This window comes from Chinchilla lanigera, unplaced genomic scaffold (assembly GCF_000276665.1).
Source record: "Chinchilla lanigera isolate Chin_1 unplaced genomic scaffold, ChiLan1.0 scaffold00057, whole genome shotgun sequence".
NCBI classification, from domain to species: Eukaryota; Metazoa; Chordata; class Mammalia; order Rodentia; family Chinchillidae; genus Chinchilla; species Chinchilla lanigera.
This window is the reverse complement of record NW_004955458.1, coordinates 3,273,180-3,285,190: the sequence shown is the minus strand read 5'-3', so window position 1 is coordinate 3,285,190 and position 12,011 is coordinate 3,273,180. Positions and strand designations below refer to the sequence as shown.

At 43.7% G+C, this 12,011-nt stretch overlaps 1 pseudogene; it reads right to left on the bottom strand.

Annotated features, from left to right (window-relative positions):
* Positions 1 to 3,464: 3,464 nt before the first annotated feature.
* On the bottom strand, positions 3,465 to 5,308 carry LOC102018472 (annotated as a pseudogene).
* Between the last annotated feature and the right edge of the window lie 6,703 nt (positions 5,309 to 12,011).

The following is a 12,011-nucleotide window of genomic DNA, read 5'->3' as shown; positions in this document are numbered from 1 at the left end:
TTAAGACTCTTTTGAAGGTATCTTAGGTCCCTTGACTCTACTTAGACAGAGCTGAAACCCTGTGGGAAAACCTCTTGCATTTTCTCTGACAGAGAAAGTACTAAGGGTTGACATGGCTCTTTTTTTGAACACTCACAGTTACTTAACTTAGCTGTTCTTGTCAGGTATCAGGTTAAGCAGGGAAGCACAACAGCCAGGTGATGGCGGCTTCTAGGCGGTTCTTGGACCAGAGAGTGCAGTGCTGCTGGGGCTTGGTCGCCACCGACGCCTAGGACAAGTTTCATCTGAGTTCACATTCACACCCTGGAGCTGGGTAAGGGGTAACGCCCTGCCCAGACTGGAACCGCCCTCTGCTGCCCTCAGGCCTGCGTTCAGCCAGCTGTGCGCACCCGCATGTGTGGGAGGTGGGGCGGGGCTCTCCTGCAGCCTGGGCCCTTCCCTGAGATAATGGCTGCATGAGTTTTTCACAGGATAGTGCGGAGTTTGTATTTCTCGTAGGAAAAAAGAAAAAGTTTCTTCTCTTGTTCTCACAAGCTCATGTGCTATTTAAAATCAGAGGCTTGGCCGGGTGTGGTGGGGCACGCCTCTAATCCCAGCACTTGGGAGGCAGAGGCAGGAGGATTGCTGTGAGTTCAAGGCCAGCCTAGGCTGCATAATGAGTTCAAGGCCAGCCTGGGCAGTGGTGGTTGACTGGTTGATGCATGACCACACAGAAGCTATGCATAGATTAAAGAAGAGAAACAGAAGATAAAAGCAAAAGTAAACATACAGGCCATGTCTGAGAAACGCTCCCCGTGGCTTCTGGTCTTTCTTTGTGCTGTACACATCTTGTAGGTGCTCTCAAGTTCTACATGCAGAGTCCTGGAATTGTCCTGGAATCTTATAACTGACAGATCCCCCTCATCTTTCCAGCTGGCTTGGCCACTTTCTATATTAAGATGGTGTATTTCCAGCCCAAACCCATTGCATCCTGCCCTTAATAAACTGAAGAAAGGCAAGTTCATGTCTTGTCATCAGATCCTTCTGTTTTATAAGAATATTAAATACCTTGTACATTGTGGGTGGGAATGCAAACTGGTACAACCGCTATGGAGATCAGTATGGAGAGTCCTCAAAACACTAAAACAAGAACTTCCACCTGACCCAGCTATTCTCCTTCTAGATATCTTCCTGAAAGAGTTAAAGACATCACAGTACAGTGATCTACACATACTCATGTTTATAGCAGCACAACTCATAACTGCTAAATCCTGGAAGCTGCCTCTATGTCCATCAGCAGATGAAAGGATAAAGAAAGTATGATATTTACGTACAAGGGAGAACTCCTCTGTAGTAAGGAAGAATGTGAGTCATGTGTAGGAAAATGGATGCACCTTGAGAACATCACATTAAGTGAAACAAACCGGACACATGAGCTTAAATATCACATGGTTTCTCTTATAGGAGAAACCCAAGTCGTAAATAAAGAGCAAAACAAAAGTTAGATAATAGAAGGTAGGGAGAAAGATTTTTTTCAAATGAGAAGGGAATCAAGGGATGGAGGGAAGAGGGGAAAGAGGGTGAAAAAGGAAGATGTGTTACGTGCATGTACCAGCTTTGCACAGGAGTATAAACATTCCCCACCACAGACAGGGACTAAAAAATATTAAATATGTACCTATGCCTTCCCTATCCTTATAGTCCTTTTTTTTTTTTTTTTTTGTACCAGGAATTGAACTCAGGACTTTCATCCTTATATTCTGTGGGCCATCTAATCCTACTTCATTTCTTTTTTTTAAATTTTTTTTTTTTTCCAGTACTGGGAATCGAACTCACGACCTTGCGCTTGCCAGGCAGGTGCTGTGCTGCTGAGCTAAATCCCCAGCCCCCTCCTACTTCATTTCTGACTCTTATTCCAAAAGTTTCAAAAACATTTTGTGTAAGCAATTCTAGAATCTTAGGCAAAGGAAACCCTAAAATAAATATACAAAGATTAAGTGTAACAAAATCTGTCTCAGTGATATTTATAACAAGACTTTTAAATTCCAATGATAACAGGTTGCTTAAAACTACAGTACAACCATATAGTAGAATACTGAAAGACTATTATTAGAATCATATTTAGAAGACTAATATGGTAAAATATTAAATGTAGTTTAATAAAGTAGAGAATGTTTCAAAACAATTTAGACAATGTAATCTCATTTTTAGCTTGTAGAATTGTTCATATAGGGGGCTGGGGATTTAGCTCAGTGGCAAAAGCACCTGCCTGGCAAGTGCAAGGTCGTGAATTCGACTCCTGGTACAGGAAGAAAAACAAAACAAAACAAAACAACAACAAAAAAAGAATTGTTCATATATGTAAATATAGAGAGAAAACAGACCACAGTAATTCTTTCTTTCTTTCTTTCTTTCTTTCTTTCTTTCTTTCTTTCTTTCTTTCTTTCTTTCCTTCTTTCCTTCTTTCCTTCCTTTCTTCCTTCCTTCCTCCCTTCTTTTTTCTATCTTTTATGACACAGGGTTTTACTATGCAGTTCAGGCTGGTCTTGAACTGACTTTGTAGTCCAGGCTTGCCTCAAACTCACAGCAGCCCTCCTGCCTCAGCCTCATGAATGCTGGGATTATAGGCGTATGTCACTACGTCTGGCCTTGCAGTAATTTTCTATGACACTATTAACACCAAAACGTTAGTAGTTATTTTTTCCTGGATACGAAATTCTCCACAGTAAATAATATTACTTTTTAAACTGGAAAGAAAGTCAGTGCTATTTAAAGGTCCTTGTTATTGTGCCTTGAGAGTGATTTCCCCACTTGCTCCCCTTCCTCCTGTGGCTTAGAGCTGAATGAGAGCTGCAACAAGCAAGACCTGGCTTCCACAAGAAGTGAAAAGGCACTGGATCTTCTCAGCAAATTTACGTGACTCCAAGGACAAAAAGTACAGTTTCTTTTTTTTTTAATTAAAAAAAAAAAGTACAGTTTCATGCAAGAAACAAAATGACATTTCAAAAATCTAAAGACCAAATCAGACCTGATTTCACTCAGGGAGGAGAAAGGGTTAAATGCTATTCTCGGATCAGAAGGCAAACAAAAAGTGAGTCCGTCAAGGGGGTGGGAGATCGTGGTAGAGAAGACCAACAGCTCAGAGATCTCAGGAGAGAGAGCGGCAGTTAGGAGCCGAGTAGCTGGACAGAGGCTGTTCACCTGAAGCCGCATAGAGCAAGACTCAAACTAACCACACCAGGCCCCTGTGCCTTCCGTGTCAGGCCAGCCATCGAAGCTGGAGTAAGGGAGATTTTGTTGCAGCAAAAGTGACTGATGCCAGAAAAGCTTGCAAGAAGGAGTCTCCGGGAGAAGAGAAAAACTGATATCAGCTGGGCTTAGTGGTGCACGCCTGTAATGCCAGCACTCGGGAGGCTGAGGCAGGAGGATCATTGTGAGTTTGAGACCAGCAAGGGCTACCAAGTGAGCTCAAGGCCAGCCTGAACTGCATAGCCATACCCTGTCTCAAAAAAGACAAAAAAACAAAAACAAAAACAAAAAACACCGCAAAAACTGATATCTGGAGAATTACAGCCCCAGGAAGGTACCTTACCCTCAGCAAAGACCAGGAACCACCAGATCATCACATAAACAGTCACAGCGGCCTTCTCTCCTCAGCTTCCCTTCAAGTGTGTGTTTGTCCAGCCCTGTACTTGCAGTCAGAGGACAGAAGAACAGGCCCTTGGAGGGCGGCTCTGAACAGCATGTCTGTCTTTTGCTGGAGCAAGGAGCCCAACACTCACACTAACACACTGCGACCAGACCCTGTGGACTGCAGGCCACGCTTCCCCTCCTCCTTGAAAGTGGCCAGGGTCCGACGTTAGCTTCAAGAACTCGGGCGGGGTGAAGGCACCTATCCACGACCTGCCTCACGGCCACTGTGACCTCCTTGTTGCTCAGAGTGTAGATAAAGGCGTTGAACATGGGGGCGACTGCTGTGAGAAGACGGTAATAATCTGGCCCATGTCCAGAGAGACTACCGTGGGCCTCAGCTAAGCCACAGTGCCCATCGCAAAAAAGAGAATGATCGCACACAGACGGGAGGAGCAGGCAGAGGAAAGCTTTTGAAGCCTGTAGGGGGTTGCCACTCCAGGGATGGTGGCAAGAATGCAGGTATAGGAGGCCGTTGTCAGCAAAGAGGGAATCAGGAGGAAGGCTACTGTTAGGGTGAGGGCCCTCACGTCACCCCAGAAGGTGCTCCCAGTGGCCCGTCTCGCACAGGGAGGATGTCACGCAGGAAGCAGTGGACGGGTTGGCAGCACAGAAGGCCATGATGAGTGAGTGGTGCCCGTGATGACGCCCATGAGGTAAGAGGCCCCCACCATGCTGGTACACGCCCCCTGCTTCATCAGGGTGGTGTAGTGCAGTGGCCGGCAGGTGGCAGCATAGCGGTCATAGGCCATGGCGGTGAGCAGGCAGCATTCAGCGATGCCAAAGCGGGCCAAGAAATACATTTGGGTGAAGCAGCTGATGAGTGGGATGGTGGGGCGCGGGGACAGGAGGTCGACCAGCATCCTGGGCGCGATGGTGCTGGTGTAGAGGATCTCCACCAGGGAGAAGTGGCGAAGGAAGAAGTACATGGGGGAGCGGAGCGCAGGGTCAGCCAGTGTGAGGACGACGATCAGGGAGTTGCCGAGCAAGGTGACCAGGTAGATGCAGAGCACCCCCCAAAACAGAGGTCCTCGGAGGGAGTGGAAACCAGAGAACCCCAACAGAATAAACTCAGTCACCGCTGTGCCACTGTCAATCTCCATGTCCCCAAAGCCCAACTGAAAGCACCCAGAGAGGCTCTCATGTGCTAGCAAGAGTCAGCCAAAGGCAAGGACAGAAGCAGGGCAGATGCACGAAAGTCCACAAGAACATTCCGGCTCCCAGGACTAGGAGGAGCGAGCACCAGACATGCTGGTGACTTCTTCCTAGAAAAATGTTTCTGAGCAGAGTGAAGATAAATCAGGGAGGTTGAGGCAAATTGGCAGATACTCTTGTAGGCCTAGGGCTTGAGATCACTGGGGTGGTTTTTCCACGCATGCAGGTACTGGGTTCAAGAGTAAAGAGCTGGGAATGGAAGGTCAGGTTCCCCTTGAGAGATAGTTTAAAATTTGGGCAGAAAATGGGGGCCAGACAGAATAAATAAAGTTGGCCGAGGAGGCAGGAAATGGATCCACCATGAGGCAGAGAAGGAAAGGGAATGAGAGAGCAACAGCACAGGAGAGAGACCAGATGCAGGATCAAAGATCACAGTGAGGGCCGGGCATGGTGGAGCACGCCTGTAATCCCAGCACTTGGGAAGCTGAGGCAGGAGGATTGCTATGGGTTTGAGATCAGCTTGGGCTCCACAGCAAGCTTGAGATAATAAGACCCTGTCTGAAAAAACAACAGGACGAAAAAGAAAATAAAAACAAAACAAACACAAAACAAAAACAAAAAGGCTCTGTGGGGCTTTAACCTGCAGAGAGGTCCCCGAGGCTCTCACAGCGCCCCTCCCAGCAGCACATCACAGCGGCTCGGTCTCCCCAGAGCCTGGTTCCCAGAGCAGAGGGAGGGAGGGAATCGGATGGGGAAGATGGAGAATGGGGAGGGGGTGGCTTCCTCTTGCCATATCGGAGTGTTTCAGTTCCTGCCGGCAGCCTGGGTCTGGAATGTCCTGGCATGTGTCCAGGGTCCCTCCTTTGGGCGTGGATAGAGCTGGGCTCGTAAACCCAGTGTCCTAACCCCTGGTCGGTTTCTACAGGCCGGTTTCCCTAAGGGCTGCCTCCTGCCCTATCTGTTCTCAGTGTCAGTACCCAGTCTTCACTCCAATTCCTGGAAAGCACTTAAAAAAAAAAAATCTTTCTGTGGAACAGTGCTAATCCTCAAAGAAAAGCATTGTGAAACAGTAACAGGTCTCACTTCTGGAAGGGATCCCAACCCCACCCAGGGATCAACCATCCCCCAGCTGTGGAGAGAATCTGGAAGGTTCTCTGAGCGCTAGGAGTAGGAAGTACTCCCTTAGATCTTATCTGGCTCTGATGACATCCCCTCCAGCAAGGTGGTGGGAGAGGATGCTTTGGACTTTAGTGGTTTAATGAATAAAGACTAGGAGAACTTCCAGGTCCTTTGAATGGAGTGTGTTATTTAAATAGGAAGAAGTTTTCCTCATATCACGAGTTCAGATCTAATTCATTTGTTTAGAGGGAGTCTTCTAATCCTTCTGGTTGTGATTTGCTTGGGTTATTTTCTTTATTATTTTGTGAAAGTCGTTTGTTAAGAATTTCAAATAAGGGCTGGGCATGGTGGTGCAGGCCTATAATCCCAGCACTCGGGAGGCTGAGGCAGGAGGATCATTGTGAGTTTGAGATCAGCCTGGGCTACAAAGTGAGCTCAAGGCCAGCCTGAACTGCATAGGGAGACCTTGTTTCAAAAATACCAAAAAAAAAAAAAAAAAAAAGAATTTCAAATAATTATGTCGTGAGTTTGTCCTCAGGGAGGGAGAACACGATTCATTCCTGATGGGATTTCACACGCTGACTTTCTTAGAAAGAGGGGGAAGAGGAACTAGAGTGGAGAAGCCTGACCACCAGCACCGCCTCAGTCAGTGACCAGGGTCAGCACTAACTGTGATAAATTGCACTGATAGCTCATGCTTTTGATATGACTTGATGAACACGGAACAGACTGCCTTCCCCAAACCTGTCACAGGCTAATCATGCAAAAGCAGCCCATCATATTCCAGTAAAGGGAATCCCACAAAATAAATACCTAATAGTACAGCCTAGAACCATCAAGGTTGTAAAAGCAAAGAGAATCTGAGAAACAATGAAGATATGCCAGCTAGATTATCCTGTTCAGAGTTCTGGAGTAGAAGAATGACATTGAGTAAAAAGTAAGGAGGCTTCTGTTCTTTGGAGAAGCTCCGGTCTTTGCCTTCAGCTTGGATGTCTTTTCTTGCCTTCTAGCACAGATTCTTTGGCTTCTGGTGTGGATCCTTCAGCCTTCCAGCACAGACCCATTGGCCTCCTGACATGGACTTGCACAGGACCCTGCAGTGAGCTCCAGACTTTGGACTGAATCCTTTGGTCTCCAGGGTATAGACACCCTCTGCGCTGTTCCTCATCCAGCTCTGTGGGTGACCATCATCATGTGCTAAAGGCTAGGTCACCAACCCATGGTCCTGTTGAGAGGTGGTGGAATTTTTAAGACATGAGGTCTAAGGGAAGGCCACCAAGAACTAGGTGAAGGGACTTTCAGGAAGATGATGGTGTGGTGAGCAGCAGCGAAGAGCCTGTCTGAGGTTTGGTGTCCAGACGCTGGCAGATAGCAATGTGAGGAAGAGAAGAAGGAGTGAAGTGGGTCCACAGGACCCAGGAGGGATCTGAAGTGAGAACTGAAGCACAGCGGGAGAGAAGAGAAACTTCAGTGAATTAGAAGGAGGTGGTAGGCAGCACTTTCTCCCTGAGCCTAAACTCACTGTGTGGGAGGGGTGGTTGAAACCTGCACCTACAGGGTGAATGCTGGTGACCCCAGAGGCCTCCATAGAGAGACACACCATTGGAGCAGAGTGGTAGACATGGTGGACTGCACTGGCTGGTGAGTTCAGGTCTGGACATGCTGTGGGAGATAGTGATTGGCTGGGAGCCATCTTGGAGAGGGGCCAAGTGAGTTTAAAACTCAGCAACTGCTGGCTCCACCTAGCAGCCCATAGCTAAGTTCAAACCTGCAGGAGGTGCATGCACTGCGACAAGCTGAACCGGTTTGGCTCCAGCCTCATGGCCAGAAACCAGCTTGAACTTCAGTGGAAATAAAAGTGCAGGCTCACTGGGATTATCCACTACCCCACTGTAGAGCTACTGCTGGCTTGCTGGGATTAATCAACGTGGATCTGGACTTTGTCTGCCCACATTGTCTACCAGTGACAACAGAGACATACCCTGAAGGGGACTGTTTTTTCTCTTTTTTCTTCTTCTTTCTCTCTTTTCTTATTTTTTTTTTTGCCTTTTCTATATTGTTCTTGGTTTTATGTGAGTGTGAACAAGCTTTCTAGTTTTTTTTTTTGTTGTTGTTCTGTTCTGTTCTTGTTTTTATTTATTCCTTTTCTATTTCCTCCCTGTTTTGTGCACCAGTTTCCTGAAGTTTGTGTGATCCTCATTTGTCCTTCTTTGCTTCTAACCTCTTCCTTTTCTTCTATCTCTCCATTTTTTCCCTTTAAAATTTTCTCACCTGTGGATAAAATTCACATATTAAGGGCTTATGTACTGCACAAAATTGTCCAGTTCATTTTTGATTTTTTTATATAACCACAAATCTAGTTCATAGGTTACATGTGACAAATTAATAGTTACCTCAGTTTGTCATTTTCTGGGATGTTTTTGATGCTGTTGTCCTTGCTGACTGTACCACTGTAGCCAAAGTGATATAATTGTTCAAAGAACAATAATCTGTTGTTTTTCCCAGTATGCCAAGCTAAGATTGGCTAAGGGTGAGAAAAAATATTATAGGCCTGTGCCAAAGAACCAGGAGTTGGGCCAAGCAGGCAGCAATTTCTCATTCTCAATAAATTGAAGAGCTAGGATCTTACAAGAGTCTTGGGACCCAGAAGTCAGCTGTACATGGAACACCTCTGAGAAGCAGTCATTTCCTAATAGATATAAACAGTAGCAATAAAGCTACTCACTATAGGCAGCTTACAAACATCAACTCAGGAACAAATCTACACTAAAAAAAAGAGAGAAAAGGTAAACAAGATGCAACCCCAGGTATCCAGCTCACTAAAGGCAAACCCAGGGGGAAAATGAAGTGAAATAATCCAAAAGCCACCCACCCGGGCTCTTTGGGATGGTAACAGTGGAAGTGACAAGGCCAAATGAGTGAGGCTGTAGAAAAAATCAAATCTGAAATGATTTCTCAGATAACTACAGAGATGGTGACCATAAGGAAAGACATGCTTAAGGATTCTAGAGCAGACACAGATAAAAAACAAAGGATTTTAGGAAAATGATGGAAACCATGAATGTCCAACATAGGAAAGAAGTGGAATCCACAAAACAGATTCAAACAGATATTCAAGAGCTTAAAAATTCCATGGAAAGTGTACACAGAAGAATGAGAGAATGTGAAGACAGAATCTCAGGATTATGGTCCATGAACATGAAAGGAAAGATTTCTTAAAAATAACATGATGAGAAATCAAGTCAACAGCAGCTAGATGATGCAAAGAAGAATAACATATGATTGACCAGAGTCAATGAAAAAGCTGGAGCTTTTTACACTTTTTGTGTAAGTGACACAAATTCTCAGTAGACATTGTGAAAAGGAAAGAAACTGCTCAAAAGGAAAGAACAACTGGGATGGAGGAAAGGAGAAAAGAAGGAAGAGAAAAAATAGATATATACACACAAAATAGCTAAGATAACTGTACTACTAATTTCTATTAGTTTAATGGAAGGAACAGTTAGTGCTTATATTGCTTGATCAATTTTACATGCATATATCTGGTAATATAAGCAACTACTTTGAAGATAACAGTATGCACTATAATAACTATTGTTAATTGCCTATCATCTTGTTTTCAAATTCTGTTTCATTTTTATTTTTAAAAATTCTCTTTAAAATAAAAAAAAGTCTTTGCATAGAAGACATGGCAGAAAACTTCCCTGGCAAGGAAAAAAAAATTTGACACATAGATAAGTGAGGCTTATAGAATTTCAAATAGCCATGATTAAAAAAATCTACAGCAAGGCATATAATAGTCAAGATCCCAAAATCTTAACACAAGAACAGAATATTAAAAGCCATTAGACAAAAGAAATTATCACTTACAAAGGAAAGCTCATCAGAATCACAGCAGACTTCTCAACACAAATCCTTAAGTTGAAGGAGCTTGGAATGAAATATTTCTAGCACTAAAAGAAAACAAACTTCAACCCACATTGATATACTCTACAAAACTATCTTTCAAAGTTGATGGAGAAATAAAATACTTCCATGACAAAGAACACCTGAGGAAATTCATGAACACCAAACCTGCACTCCAAAATGTTCTGAAGGACATTCTAGAAAAAGATAACAAGGATCATAGCTCCATGAACCCCAACAGAATGAATTCACCATGCAAGGCAACAATTAGAGGGGAGAAAAGGGAGTCAACAACAGGAAAATAACATGGCAAGGATAGATCAATACATTTTAGTTATAACCATCAAGGTTAATGGTCTCAGTACACCAATCAAAAGAAGCAGACTGTCAGAATGGATCAAGAAGCAAGATCCAACAATAGCTGCATACAAGAAACACATTTAATTAAAAAAGAAATTCATACACTGGGTGTCACAGGATGGAAAACAATATTCCATGTGAGAGGAACCTAGAAAAAAGCAGGCGTAGCTATTCTATTTGAAGACAAAGTGGATTTCAAGGCAACACTGATTAAGAGAGACATAGAAAGTCATTACATCCTTGTAAAGGGAACAATCCAGAGGAAGAGATTATATATATGAAAAAAAATATATGTACCAAATACTAGGGCACCCACTCCAACTATGTAAAATAAATATTAGCAAACAGTGAAAAAATCAAATAAACACTAGTACAATTATAATGGGAGTGTTATGGTTGATACATTTGTCAACTTGAGTCTAGAGGCTTGGCTAAGTGACTCAGCAGTTCTATATCCTGGGATGAAAAGGACACGCCTTTCCTGCTCTAGGATATTTTTTGGTATTCATCCTGAGCCTGTGCCAGAGGAGGGCACTGAGATAGGGTGGGAATGGGGAGATGGCCAGCATACAATATAAGGGAGGAAAAGAGGCTTGCTTCCCTTCCCCACTTTTGCTCTTGTTGCTTTTGCTGTTTTCCCCCACCATGAGTGGTTGCCCTCTGCCAATTAGTTAAGAGAAAGAAATAAAAGGAATAAGGATAGGAAAGGAAGATGTTAAATTATCTTTTGTGGATGACATGATACTCTACAGAGAAGACCCCAAAAACTCCTAGAAAAGAATTTAAGATTTTATAACCAAATTCAGTAGTAGAGCTGGATACAAAGTCAACACTCAAAAATCAGTAGCCTTCTTATATGCAAATAACAAACTCACAGAGAGAGAAATTAGGGAAACTGCACCTTTCACAATAGCATTCAAAAAGTGAAATACCTAGGAATCAATATAATAAAGGAAGTAAAAGACTGCTACATTAAAAAAAAGCAGTACTCTGAAAAAGGAAACTGAAGAGTGTCTTAGTTACTTTTCTCATTTCTCTGACAAAATACCCAACACCCAAAGTTAAAGGAGGAAAGGTTTATTTAGCTCACAGTTTATATAGGTTTCAGTCCATAATTGGCTAGCACTAAGGCAGGGCGGCATGGTAGAGGGGCAACCATTCATGGTGGTGAAAGAAATCAAAAGCAACAAGAGAGGAGAGGATATGCCTTTTTCTGTGCCTTATACTGTATGGAAGCTACCTGCCCTCGGGTGGGTGTAACACTGACACCGTTAATCGCAGTATTTGACCATGAATCAATCACAAACTTTAAATCCAGCTGGCTCTGAAAGGCCTGCCCCCCCATGACTGTACAAGGTGTTGATGGGAGGAATCTAGACACAAACCATAACATTCTGCCCCAGGCTCCCCAAAGAGTCACATCCTTTGCTTTACTCAAAAGGCATTTTGTTCATGTCTGAATTGCTAAATTCATAACAGTTTCAGCATCGTTGATAAGTCCTACTCTAAAGTCTCCTCTGAGATTTAAGGCAACTCTTAGCTGGTGGGGTTGTAGGGAAAAAGAAACACTTCTCCACTGTTGGTGGGAATGTATACTGGTACAACCACTGTGGAAATAAAAAATCTAGGACTAGAGGATACATTTGACCCAGCTGTTTCCCTTCTTAGTATCTTCCTGATAGAATTAAAAGCATCATTCCACAGTGATATATATACACCCATGTTTGTAGCAGGACAGTTTGTAAGGGCTAAATTTTGTAAAATGCCCATCAACTGATGAACTACTAAAGAAGATTTTTTTT